This window comes from Crinia signifera, chromosome 5 (assembly GCF_055691185.1).
Source record: "Crinia signifera chromosome 5, ASM5569118v1, whole genome shotgun sequence".
NCBI classification, from domain to species: domain Eukaryota; kingdom Metazoa; phylum Chordata; class Amphibia; order Anura; family Myobatrachidae; genus Crinia; species Crinia signifera.
Genome location: NC_139221.1, coordinates 183,979,387 through 183,994,048, shown reverse-complemented (window position 1 = coordinate 183,994,048; position 14,662 = coordinate 183,979,387).

Here is a 14,662-nt window from a genome sequence, read left to right as displayed (position 1 = left end):
ACTGCTCCAAGTACCAAGGACTCCCTACCGCCAAAGAGGATCCAGCAAGGTCAGCCCTTCCAAGGGGTCTCACCTTGCTTTCATTCCCGATGGTTACTTTCAAGGTCACCTCTGTTTGCAGCTACGACCATACTCAGAAGAAGTCTTCTTCATCAATTTCTTTATCCATTTACCTCCAATCTTCATTTGCTAATCCAAGCTTCTACCCAATCATCCAATCCTCAATCCAATTCTCAATCCAACCCTCAAACCAATCATCCAATATTCAACTCAAACATCCAACCCCCAAACCAATCATCCAATCTTCAACCCAATCATCCAATCTTCAACCCAATCATCCAATCGTCAATCCAATCATTCAATCTTTAATCCAATCTTCCAATCTGCAACCCAATCATCAATCTTCAATTATCCAATCCGATCCTTTAATTTATTCTTCCACTCTTCAAGCAATATTACAATATTCTTCAAGTACCAAGCATCATCATCTTCTGCAATAACATATTGGACTATTGACTTTATATTTGCATACTGTATCTACCATATATATTTTGTGCCATCAGTATCATTGTCTTGCAATATCTTTATTAAATCAACTTCTTTGTTTCACTCCATTCTGTCGTGGATGCAACCCCCATACATTAAAGCACCCAGCCTACGTTACTCTGCAGCTGGTGCTTCTAAGAGTGTGACACATCCTCTTCAATAAAGTATTGTATTATTGATTTTTATCATTCCATAACTTACAGTATATTATTGTGCCAGACACTTTTTAAATAATGGGCTGGGTTATGTGCCTAAAGGTGGTCATACACGCTGCAATAGCAGCGTGCGATGCGATTTGCGCTCCCGCGGGCATCGCATCACACAGTACAAAAAGTATGTGCTGCACACACTTTTTGTACTGCTTTCGGATCGCATCGCACACACATTGCATGCATGCCGTGCGATGTGATCTAGCCCATAACGTATGCGATTCTTGCAGCGTGTATGGGCACCATTAGTGCCTGCAACATTTTGCGGACACAGCACTGAGATGGTGTATGTATACATGTACATGCACCCCAGATCCTCTATAGGGTCACATGTTGCATACGCTCCCACAATTGGGCTGCAGCTTGTTGCATTGGCAATGTGAAAGGGCGCCAAATTTATGGTTTGCAGGAGGTCGACGGACAACCTAGCACCGGCCCTGGTGCCCGGGAGAACTTACGCAAGTTCTGACTGACTACACTATTTCCATAGCTTAAGATTATTCAGAAAGCATAGCTGCGGTAACTGACAAACGTCTATCAGTACTCTATCCATAAACTACTGAGATCGCATCACATGGATTGCATGGCACTAAAACGGGACATGCAATGCAATTTCCTTACACAAGCGTACGTATGTTAATTGGGCACCTGGGTACTACATGGTTTCCGTGCTCCCCCAACAGAACTACACTAATTGCGTACATTGCTGCCGCCGGGGAGTTTCATGGAGGACGTGAGTGCCGGAGGAGGGAAGCAGGGCACCGGAGACATCGTTGACCGTAAGTATAATGCACTACACACATATTAGCAGGGAGCCCGGCTACACTACACTGACAACGGAGCCTAAGGTTCATTGTCAGTGTAGTGTAGCCAGGCGTCCTGCTAATACACAAGTACCCAATCCTGGATTAAGTACACAATATAGGGATAAACACCCAATAGGGTGAACATAGTCATTTCACAGCATTTACAGTAGTTCTCCACTCACTAATGTGACCATGCACGGAGTGGCTGGGGGAGGTGTTTTGCTACAGACATACTGTATACAGTAAACAGTGGGCTCAATGGGAATTAACCCCTTCCCGACATTTGACGTACATTTACGTCATGGTCGGGATGTACTTCCCGACGCATGGCATAAATGTACGTAATGCATTTAAAGTGTCACCGCGTCTATAGACGCGGTGACAGAGGGGAGATGGCTGCTGTCCCTGACAGCAGACATCTTCCCTCATTGCCCAGGGGGGGCAGCGATGCCCATTCAAATGTGAACAGCCAATTGCAGCGTTTTCTGTGTACCGGCGAATAACGGCGCTCGGTAACACAGGGATCGGTGGTGATTGGTGCTGTTAAGTACAGCACCAATCACCACCGGGTGTAAAGGGGTCACTGGTGGTCACCCCACCTCACCCCACCTGCCCCCAAGGCTGTGATTGGTCCGTCGGACCGACGGACCAATCACAGCCATTACACCTCAGAGAAAATAACGGAGACAGCCCTGCAGCCGCCATTCCGGTCAGGAACAGCGTGCAGAGTGGTCTCCGTGCCCATCTGTCCTCTTATACTGACCTGATCAGCGTTGGTGGTGTGGTGGCATCCGTGCTGCCTGCTGCTGGTGCTTCCTGGTTGTTGGTGCTTCCTGGTTGTTGTGCTGCTGCTGCTGCAGCGTCATTGTGTAATATAATTTTGTCTCTGCTGCCCCCTGCTGCCCCCCTTTTGTGCTGATCAGTATAAATTAACTGATCAGCAACTTTTTGGGGGTGCAGGTTTTTTTTTAATATTTATACCATGTCAGGTTGCACCAAAAGTTGTGCGCCTGCTGCCCCTCACTGCTAATCAGTGTCGCATCACTGATCAGCAAATTTTTTAATTTTTTTTTTTTTTTTTGGGATCAAATTCCTGTTACCTTTGGGCGCTGATCAGTGACGGACGTTACTGACCAACATCTGTGCTCAATTTTTGGCGCAGGAGCATTTTTTTTTTAACCCCTTCAAGGTAGTACCAAAAGCTGCCTTGAAGCTGCTGCACTACATACACACTACATACCCCCGTGTTGAAATAAAGTTTGTACCCCCCCTACACTATACACGTGTTGAAACACTACACTTACACAAACACAAAAATAATAAAAATGTCCCAATCATCCCAAAGACTGTTTTCAGCGAAGGAGGCATATGCCCTTATTGCCTCTGACACTGACACAGCCAGTGATGTAAGCGATGAATTTGCATTCGTCTTAAGCTCCTCTTCCTCCTCTAGTGATGAGGGACCCCCTCAAAGACGCCCCCGTAGAGCAGCTGAGACCCCCCCCCCAAATGATTGATCCCGTATGGACCCCACCACCAGACAATTTTGAGCCCCAGGTTCCTGAGTTTTTGGCCAACCCAGGAATCCAATTTGATACTACAGGCCTCAAAGAAATTGACTTTTTCAAAGTCTTTTTCTCTGATGATTTTATAAATTTAATGGTGGACCAAAGTAATTTATATGCCCAGCAGTTTATTGCCCAAAACCCCACGTCATCATTTGCTAGGTGGACCCCTGTAGATGCAGTAGAGATGATGACGTTTTGGGGTCTGGTGTTACATATGGGCATAGTTAAAAAGCCAGAAATTAGACAATATTGGAGTACAGATGTTCTGTACAGCACCCCACTTCATCGTATGGCCATGACCCGGACTCGTTTTGAGACGATCCTTAAATTTTTTGCATTACAACGATAATGCACAGTGCCCACCCAGAGATGATCCCACCTTTGACCGGCTATTCAAAGTCAGGCCGGTCATTGATCATTTCAGCGCCAAATTTGCTGAGATGTACATCCCCGAAAAATTAATTTGTGTAGACGAGTCACTTATACATTTTAAAGGAAGGGTTAAATTCCGCCAGTACCTTCCCAATAAGAGGGCAAGGTATGGCATAAAAATGTATAAGCTGTGCGAAAGTACCTCAGGGTACACCCACAGGTTTAGGGTATATGAAGGGAAGGACACAAGAATTGAACCGCCAGAATGCCCCCCCTCCCTCGTAGGTGTTAGTGGAAAGATTGTCTGGGATTTAGTGCACCCCTTCCTGGATAAGGGTTATCACCTCTATGTGGATAACTTTTACACCAGCATCCCCCTGTTTAAGGCCCTTGGTTCAAGAGGTACAGCAGCTTGCGGTACTGTGCGCAAGAACCAAAGAGGCCTCCCAAAAACGCACGTTGCCCAATTACTGAGAAAGGGTGAAAGCAGGGCACAATCCACCGAAAATATGTTGTTGGTCAAATATAAGGACAAGAGGGATGTCCTTATACTGACAACAATTCACGGAGACAGTACCACCTCCGTCCCTGTACGAGGTACCAGTACCCACACCTCAAAACCTATTTGTATCCTAGATTACAATAAGTACATGGGCGGAGTGGATCAGGTACTGAAGCCGTACAGTGCCCTGCGGAAAACAAAAATATGGTATAAGAAGCTGGCCGTGTATATCATCCAGATGGCACTGTATAACGCTTACGTACTATTCCGTTCTACCAGCCAGACGGGGACATTTATGCACTTTCAAGAGGAAGTCATAAAGGGCCTAATATTTGGGAACCAGCAGGCAGAGGGCCCCAGTACTTCTAGTACTGGCCCCAGTACTTCTAGTATTGGCCCCCGTATTGTATCAGGGCAGCATTTTCCTAACGAAATCCCCTCCACTGGAAAAAAGGGCAGGGCACAAAAAAGGTGCAAAGTTTGCTATAAAAAGGGAATAAGAAAGCAAACTATTTTCCACTGTGAAACTTGCCCCGACAAAGCCGGCCTATGTATGAAGGAGTGTTTTAAAATATACCACACATCTATGGATTATTAGGTTCATCATATCACCGTGCTTCGGGGGTCTTGCTAATGCGACATAGCACCCACCATTCATTCCACCAGAATCTGTGCTGCAAAATCCAAATATCACTCCTTCCCTTCTGAGTCCTGCCATGCACCCAAATGGTATTTTTTGGTCACATATGAGGCATTGCCGTACTCGGGAGAAATTGCGGCACAGATTTTGGGGTGCTTTGTCTCCTTCATTCCTTGTGAAAATGAAAAATTTTGAGCCAGAACTGCATTTTTGTGTAAAAAAATGTAATTTTTCATTTTCACAGACCAGTTGTACCAAAATTGGTGAAACCCCTGGGGGTTTGAAATGTACACTATACCCCTAGATGAATTCCCTGAGGGGTGTAGTTTGCAAAATGGGGTCACTTGTGGGGGGGTTCCACTGTATTGGTGCTTCGGGGGTCTTGCTAATGCGACATAGCACCCACCGTTCATTCCACCAGAATCTGTGCTGCAAAATCCAAATATCACTCCTTCCCTTCTGAGTCCTGCCATGCACCCAAATGGTATTTTTTGGTCACATATGAGGCATTGCCGTACTCGGGAGAAATTGCGGCACAGATTTTGGGGTGCTTTGTCTCCTTCATTCCTTGTGAAAATGAAAAATTTTGAGCCAGAACTGCATTTTTGTGTAAAAAAATGTAATTTTTCATTTTCACAGCCCAGTTGTACCAAAATTGGTGAAACCCCTGGGGGTTTGAAATGTACACTATACCCCTAGATGAATTCCCTGAGGGGTGTAGTTTGCAAAATGGGGTCACTTGTGGGGGGGTTACACTGTATTGGTGCTTCGTGGGTCTTGCTAATGCGACATAGCACCCACCATTCATTCCACCAGAATCTGTGCTGCAAAATCCAAATATCACTCATTCCCTTCTGAGTCCTGCCATGCACCCAAATGGTATTTTTTGGTCACATATGAGGCATTGCCGTACTCGGGAGAAATTGCGGCACAGATTTTGGGGTGCTTTGTCTCCTTCATTCCTTGTGAAAATGAAAAATTTTGAGCCAGAACTGCATTTTTGTGTAAAAAAATGTAATTTTTCATTTTCACAGCCCAGTTGTACCAAAATTGGTGAAACCCCTGGGGGTTTGAAATGTACACTATACCCCTAGATGAATTCCCTGAGGGGTGTAGTTTGCAAAATGGGGTCACTTGTGGGGGGGTTCCACTGTATTGGTGCTTCGTGGGTCTTGCTAATGCGACATAGCACCCACCATTCATTCCACCAGAATCTGTGCTGCAAAATCCAAATATCACTCATTCCCTTCTGAGTCCTGCCATGCACCCAAATGGTATTTTTTGGTCACATATGAGGCATTGCCGTACTCGGGAGAAATTGTGGCACAGATTTTGGGGTGCTTTGTCTCCTTCATTCCTTGTGAAAATGAAAAATTTTGAGCCAGAACTGCATTTTTGTGTAAAAAAATGTAATTTTTCATTTTCACAGCCCAGTTGTACCAAAATTGGTGAAACCCCTGGGGGTTTGAAATGTACACTATACCCCTAGATGAATTCCCTGAGGGGTTTAGTTTGCAAAATGGGGTCACTTGTGGGGGAGGTTCCTAACTTTTAGCATCTTATGGTGCCTAAAAACCTACATGGTGCCTAAAAAATAATCTCATAAAAAGGAGGCTCCAAAATCAAGTAGGTGCTCCTTCTATTATGAAGCCTGTGGTTTGGTCAACATGCACACTAGGGCCACATATAGGATATTTATGAAAACAAAAGAATTGGGGGAATCAATTTTTAGTCACATTTCTCTAGTAAAATCTACTGTGTTCCTTAGAAAAATGTATTAAAATTGAAAATCTGCTAAAAAAATGAAATTTTGAAATTTCACCTACACTTTGTTTTAATTCCTGTGAAACACCTAAAGGGTTAACAAACTTCCAAAATGCTGTTTTGAATACTGTGAGGGGTGCAGTTTTTGAAATGGCATCATTTATGGGGGTGTCTCACATACAAGTCCCTCAAAGTTACATCAGAACTGAACTGGTCCCTAAAAAAATCAGTGTTTGAAATTTTCTTGAAAATCTGAGAATTTGCTATTCATATTTTAAGCCTCCTAGTGTCCAAAAAAATTAAAAGGAGGTTGAAATAATGATGGCAACATAGAGTAGACATATGGTCTTTGTTAGTTATTAACTATTTTGAGTGGTATGATTATTTGTCTCACAAGCAGAAAATTTAACATTTTGCAAATTGCAAAATTTTCAATTTTTTTATGACATTTTGGTATTTTTCACAAATAAACACAGACTGTATCGACCAAAATTTACAGCTAACTTAAAGTACAATGTGTCACGAGAAAACAATCTCAAAATCACTGGGATAAGTAAAAGCAATAAAAAGTTATCCCCACATAAAGTGATACATGTCAGATTTGAAAAAAAGGGCTCTGTCAGGAAGGCAAAAACAGGCTGCGGCGGTAAGGGGTTAATACTAATGAGTGATCATGGGGGAAGGTGCAGAAGCATGCATTGACTTTCAAACTCTACTACAGTACACTACAGAATATTGCAGTGTCTACTGTAGATTGGGAACAATATCATATAAATAGTACATACTAAATACAGTATCTTTATCAACTTAAAACACTACAGAAAATAACACTGTTTGTCTGCAAACCTGTGATTTTAGTTGCTCCATTGGTGTACAATACAATATACTGTCCAGTATGAGACATGCCCCTTAGAGTGCACTTTTTTTGGCACAGTACAGTGTAATTATAGATACAGTAGCTCCTTAACCCCTTCCTGACACAGCCAGTTTTTGCGTTCCTGACAGAGCCATTTTTTTCAAATTTGACATGTTTCACTTAAGTGGGGATAACTTTTTTTGCTTTTACTTATCCCAGTGATTTTGAGATTGTTTTTTCGTGACACATTGTACTTCAAGTTAGTGGTAAATTTTCGTCGATACAGTCTGTGTTTTTTTGTGAAAAATACCAAAATGTCGGAAAAAAATGGAAAATTTAGCAATTTGCAAAATGTTAAATTTTCTGCTTGTGAGACAAATAATCATACCACTCAAAATAGTTAATAACTAACATAGACCATATGTCTACTTTATGTTTCCATCATTATTTCAACTTCCTTTTAATTTTTTTGGACACTAGGAGGCTTACAATATGAATAGCAAATTCTCAAATTTTCAAGAAAATTTCAAACACTGATTTTTTTAGGGACCAGTTCAGTTCTGATGTGACTTTGAGGGACTTGTATGTGAGACACCCCCATAAATGATGCCATTTCAAAAACTGCACCCCTCACAGTATTCAAAACAGCATTTTGGAAGTTTGTTAACCCTTTAGGTGTTTCACAGGAATTAAAACAAAGTGTAGGTGAAATTTCAAAATTTCATTTTTTTTGCAGATTTTCAATTTTAATACATTTTTCTAAGGAACACAGTAGATTTTACGAGAGAAATGTGACTAAAAATTGATTCCCCCAATTCTTTTGTTTTCATAAATATCCTATATGTGGCCCTAGTGTGCACGTTGACCAAACCACAGGCTTCATAATAGAAGGAGCACCTACTTGATTTTGGAGCCTCCTTTTTATGAGATTATTTTTTAGGCACCATGTAGGTTTTTAGGCACCATAAGATGCTAAAAGTCACAAGTGACCCCATTTTGCAAACTACACCCCTCAGGAAATTCATCTAGGGGTATAGTGTACATTTCAAACCCCCAGGGGTTTCACCAATTGTGGTACAACTGGGCAGTGAAAATGAAAAATTACATTTTTTACACAAAAATGCAGTTCTGGCTCAAAATTTTTCATTTTCACAAGGAATGAAGGAGACAAAGCACCCCAAAATCTGTGCCCCAATTTCTCCCGAGTACGGCAATGCCTCACATGTGACCAAAAAATACCAGTTGGGTGCATGGCAGGACTCAGAAGGGAAGGAGTGATTTTTGGATTTTGCAGCTCGGATTCTGGTGGAATTTTGGTGGATGCTATGTCGCATTAGCAAGACCCCCAAAGCACCAATACAGTGGAAGCCCCCCACAAGTGACCCCATTTTGCAAACTACACCCCTCAGGGAATTCATCTAGGGGTATAGTGTACATTTCAAACCCCCAGGGGTTTCACCAATTTTGATACAACTGGGCTGTGCAAATGAAAAATTACATTTTTTTACACAAAAAAGAAGTTCTGGCTCAAAATTTTTCATTTTCATAAGGTATGAAGGAGAAAAAGCACCCCAAAATCTGTGCCCCAATTTCTCCCGAGTATGGCAATGCCTCATATGTGACCAAAAAATACCAGTTGGGTGCATGGCAGGACTCAGAAGGGAAGGAGTGATATTTGGTGGTGGAATGAATGGTGGGGGAGAAATTGGGGCACAGATTTTGGGGTGCTTTGTCTCCTTCATTCCTTGTGAAAACGAAAAATTTTGAGCCAGTACTGCATTTTTGTGTAAAAAATTAAATTTTTTTACACAAAAATGCAGATCTGGCTCAAAAGTTTTCATTTTCACAAGGAATGAAGGAGATAAAGCACCCCAAAATCTGTGCCCCAATTTCTCCCGAGTACGGCAATGCCTCATATGTGACCAAAAAATACCAGTTGGGTGCATGGCAGGACTCAGAAGGGAAGGAGTGATATTTGGTGGTGGAATGAATGGTGGGGGAGGGGGGCTGGCGCTGCGGCTGGTGGGGGGTGGGAGGGGTGCTGGCGCTTCGGCTGCCGGGTGGGTGGGAGGGGGGGCTGCCGGGTGGGAGGGGCGGGGGCTGGCGATCGGTGGTGATCGGTGCTGTACTTAACAGCACCGATTACCACCGATCACTGTGTTACCGAGCGGCTTAGCCGCCGGTAACACAGAAAACGCTGCAATTGGCTGTTCACATTTGAACAGCCAATCGCAGCGATCGGCGGCGAGGGGGGATGTCTGCTGTCAGGGACAGCAGACATCTCCAAACTGTCACTGCGTCTATAGATGTGGTGACAGTTCAAAGCCATGACGTATATATACGTCAACGGTCGGGAAGTACCTCCCGACCATGACGTATATATACGTCATATGTCTGGAATATCTATCTGTCTATATATATATATATATATATATATATATAGGTAGAGACAGGAGATGCGGCACACCATTCACTTAAACAGGGACAAATTTTTATTGCATAAAAGCAACGTTTCAATGCCTAACAGGCATTTTCATCAGCCTGATGAAAATGCCTGTTAGGCATTGAAACGTTGCTTTTATGCAATAAAAATTTGTCCCTGTTTAAGTGAATGGTGTGCCGCATCTCCTGTCTCTACCTACCTATTTCTATGTGCGGGCACCCATGCAGTAACGGATTCTAGGAGGCTGTGCCGGACACCCAGGATCGCTATATATATATATATATATATATATATAGGTTCGGTATAGGCGAGCACACCTCAGTAGGAACTCACTTGGGGTGCCTTCCCCTGGATGCTCCCAGTCAAGGGGTCCACAATGTAGTCGGTTTGTAGGGCGGCACTCACATCGAATAACGGACACAGATGCGGAGCTGGATCAACGTTTCGAAGTTTAATGATTTACTTCGTCATCAGGATACATATCCTGATATCCTGATGACGAAGTAAATCATTAAACTTCGAAACGTTGATCCAGCTCCGCATCTGTGTCCGTTATTCGATGTGAGTGCCGCCCTACAAACCGACTATATATATATATATATATACACATATATATATGTGTATATATATATACATACATATAAACGTTGCTGTCTGCATTGTCTGCAATAAATTTGTTTGAAAATCGGCTGGAGTGCGGTACCTCTGTGTAATATATATATATATATATATATATATATATATATACACAGAGGTACCGCACTCCAGCCGATTTTCAAACAAATTTATTGCAGACAATGCAGACAGCAACGTTTCAATACAACCAAGTATTATCGTAAGGCTGACGATAATACTTGGTTGTATTGAAACGTTGCTGTCTGCATTGTCTGCAATAAATTTGTTTGAAAATAGGCTGGAGTGCGGTACCTCTGTGGAGTATAGTTTGCTGTTTGCCGTATGGGCACCCGCCGGAGCTTTCTTCTCAAGTGGCTGTGCCGGATCCCCTGCTGTACTATATATATATACATATATATATATACACATATATATATATATATATATATATATATAAATTCCAGAAAGTTCCGCACCTATCACCAAAGAGTCACCACGGCGGTGCTCACTCCAAGGATGGATATCCAAACAATAAAGAGCAAAAAGAAGAGGGCACTCACCAATCGTTGAATGTAGTTTGAAGAGAAAAAATTTTTCATGGTGGAAGGACCTGCTCTTTGTACTGCTTGGCTTTGACAAAGGTCTGTGTAAGACCGAAACGTTAGCCCTGTCATGTAAGCATTAAAAAAATTTTCTCTTCAAACTACATTCAACGATTGGTGAGTGCCCTCTTCTTTTTGCTCTATATATATATATATATATATATATATATATATATATATACATATATATATATATATACATATATACACATATATATACATATATATATATATATATATATATATATATATATATATATATATATGTGTATATATATATATGATTTCATTTTATGCAATTTTTAAAACTTTTACATGCGGGGGGGTTGGAGCTGGGGAGGAGCGCTGCGGCTGCTTCTTGCTGACAGGGAGCGAGGGAGGGAGAGCGGCTGCGGGAGGGAGAGCAGCTGCCGGGCGGGTGGGAGGGAGGGAGAGCGGCTGCCGGGCGGGTGGGAGGGAGAGCTGCGGATCGGTGGTGATCGGTGCCAGCACCGATCACCGCCGATCCCTGTGTTACCGAGCGGCTTAGCCGCCGGTAACACAGAAATAGCTGTGATTGGCTGTTCACATTTGAACAGCCAATCACAGCGATCGCCGACCGGTGGGGGCATCCCTGCCCCCCCCGGGCGGCGAGGGGGGATGTCTGCTGTCAGGGACAGCATACATCTCCAAACTGTCACCGCGTCTATAGACGCGGTGACAGTTAGAAGTCATGACGTACATTTATGCCATGTGTCGGGAAGTACTTCCCGACCATGACGTAAATGTACGTCAAATGTCGGGAAGGGGTTAAATACTGTAACATGTGAAAGTTTCCAGCATTAGTAAAGGTTAGCATGTATTCCAAATTTATACAGTAGCAATCTGTACCAACGACATGCATAACCGAACAGATCTGCTTGTGTGGAATTTAATCCAAGTACTCTTAAGCTAAAGTACGTACTCTTTCCCTAAAGTACGTACTCTTTCCCTAAAGTATGTACTCTTTCCCTAAAGTTAGGACTTTTACCTGAAGTGGGAAATTTACTTGTGCGAAAAAAAACCCCATTCTTTGCAACACAGTATGTAACGACAATAACTGTATCATGTACATGGCCACCTGCCATTGTTAATTTTTTTGTGCAAAAGGCAAAAGGAATTTGCAAAGCACCAAATAACTTTATTGATTAAAAAAATGAAAAAAAAAGTAGTACATTTAAAAAAAAATAATTGTACCCCACTGTGGATCGAACCAGTATTGCTGCTCACAGTATAACTGTGTCTTTAACCACCAGGCAACAGAAACCTGTGATTTCAGTTGCTGCATTGGTTTACAATATACAGTCAAGTATGCCCAGTAGATTGCGCTGTTTTCATGACGCAGTACAGCATAATGATAGACACCTCCGTAAATAATATACCATGTGAAAGTTTCCAGCATTAGTAAAGGTTAGCATGGATTCCATATTTATACAGTAGCAACAGGGCCGGCGCTACCCACTCAGCAAGTCCTGCAAAGCAGGGAGGCGCAGTGCTGGATAGGCGCTCCGCTCTCCCTGCTCTGCTACAATGCTGGACTGCTGCTGCTGTCGGCTGCCACAGCCTGTGCCTGTCTGACTATGACAGGCAGCAGCATCTGCAGCATGAAGAGCGGGCAGCACCTGCTCTGTCCTCTTCTACATCCCTGAGCACTGCCAGTGCAGTGCCTCTCCGTCCTGAGTCCTCTCAACGTATCTGTGTCAGGCTGTGTAATCAATCTAAAATCCTACAGCATAGCACAGCTTGCATTGCCGAGAGGCTTTCAGATTGATTATCTAGTCTGCCACAGACTGAATTAGTTGAGTGTTGAGTTAAGCACAGGAGGAGTGATAGAGATTCGAGAACTTCTGCAGGGACCCCAGGCTAGCTGATGTAAATCTGGAGGGGCAGAGGGGTGTCCCTATCCACATCTGGAGGCTCTGTCACTCCATTTATTTCTGTCCTCCTGTGTCAGGTGAGATACTAGTACACCAGGTTGTGTTTTGTTGGGGCACAGACACAGGAGGTATGGGAGTGATGGGGGGGGGGGGGGGGCACAGGAGGAGGGATGTGTGATGGGGGCACTAGAGGATTATTTGTGATAAGGTGGTACAGTAGGTATGTGTGTGATGGGGCATAGGAAGGATGTGTGTGATGGGGCACAGAAGGGACGTGTGATGGGGGCACAGGAGGATTATTTGTGATAAGGTGGTACAGTAGGTATGTGTGTGATGGGGCATAGGAAGGATGTGTGTGATGGGGCACAGAAGGGACGTGTGATGGGGGCACAGGAGGATTATCTGTGATAAGGTGGTACAGTAGGTATGTGTGTGATGGGGCATAGGAAGGATGTGTGTGATGGGGCACAGAAGGGATGTGTGATGGGGGCACAGGAGGGATGTGTGATGGGGCACTAGAGGATTATTTGTGATAAGTTGGTACAGTAGGTATGTGTGTGATGGGGCATTGGAAGGATGTGTGTGATGGGGCATTGAAGGGATGTGTGTGATGGGGCACAGAAGGGATGTGTGATGGGGGCACAGGAGGATTATCTGTGATAAGGTGGTACAGTAGGTATGTGTGTGATGGGGCATAGGAAGGATGTGTGTGATGGGGGCACAGAAGGGATGTGTGATGGGGGCACAGAAGGGACGTGTGATGGGGGTACTAGAGGATTATTTGTGATAAGGTGGTACAGTAGGTATGTGTGTGATGGGGCATTGGAAGGATGTGTGTGATGGGGCATTGGAAGGATGTGTGTGATGAGGCACAGAAGGGACGTGTGATGGGGGCACAGAAGGGATGTGTGATGGGGGCACTAGAGGACTATTTGTGATAAGGTGGTACAGTAGGTATGTGTGTGATGGGGCATAGGACGGATGTGTGTGATGAGGCACAGGAGGGATGTGTGATGGGGGCACTAGAGGATTATTTGTGATAAGGTGGTACAGTAGGTATGTGTGTGATGGGGCATAGGACGGATGTGTGTGATGGGGCACAGAAGGGACGTGTGATGGGGGCACAGGAGGGATGTTTGTGATGGGGGTCACAGGAGGAATGTAGGAGGGGGGCACAGGGGAGATTTGTGTGATGGGGGGCACAGGAGGGATGGGCAGAGCCGGCAGGACCTGGTCAGTGGGTTAAACGCTGCAGCGCTCCCCTTCGGCCTGCTATCTCCCGCTGGAACCATGACACCCACCATTTAAAAATAAAATAAACACAGGAGCCAGGATAAGCAGGGTGGGCGACAACTCATGGGCTCAGAGTCTTTGTCTAGTTACAAAAAGGAAGAAAGGGGTGACACTACAGTCACACAGTAGCGCTAGTTCTAAAATTGGTGGCAACCCTTTCACTATTCCGGGTAATAGCTGCAGCCCCTTATCAGAGGTTTTGTGAGCCTCTGTAACAAGCTGCACTCAGGAGTGATAGCGATGATAAATCGCTACATTTAAGAGGCGCAGCTATACCCAGTCCAATGATTACAAAATATATATATATATATATATATATATATATATATATATATATTTCATAATATTCGAAGTGCACTTCATATAATTCATAGACAATACATGACATACAACATATAACACATACATAAAAATTGTTTTTATATATATAGTAGTGTAGGTGTAACCAGGTGTGATCCAGGTACAGACAGACAGCGGCACTCAATGGGTTTTCAAAAGAAGGTTTAGTGGTACTCCAACGTTTCGGGGACTAGCCCCTTTGTCAAGGTGTA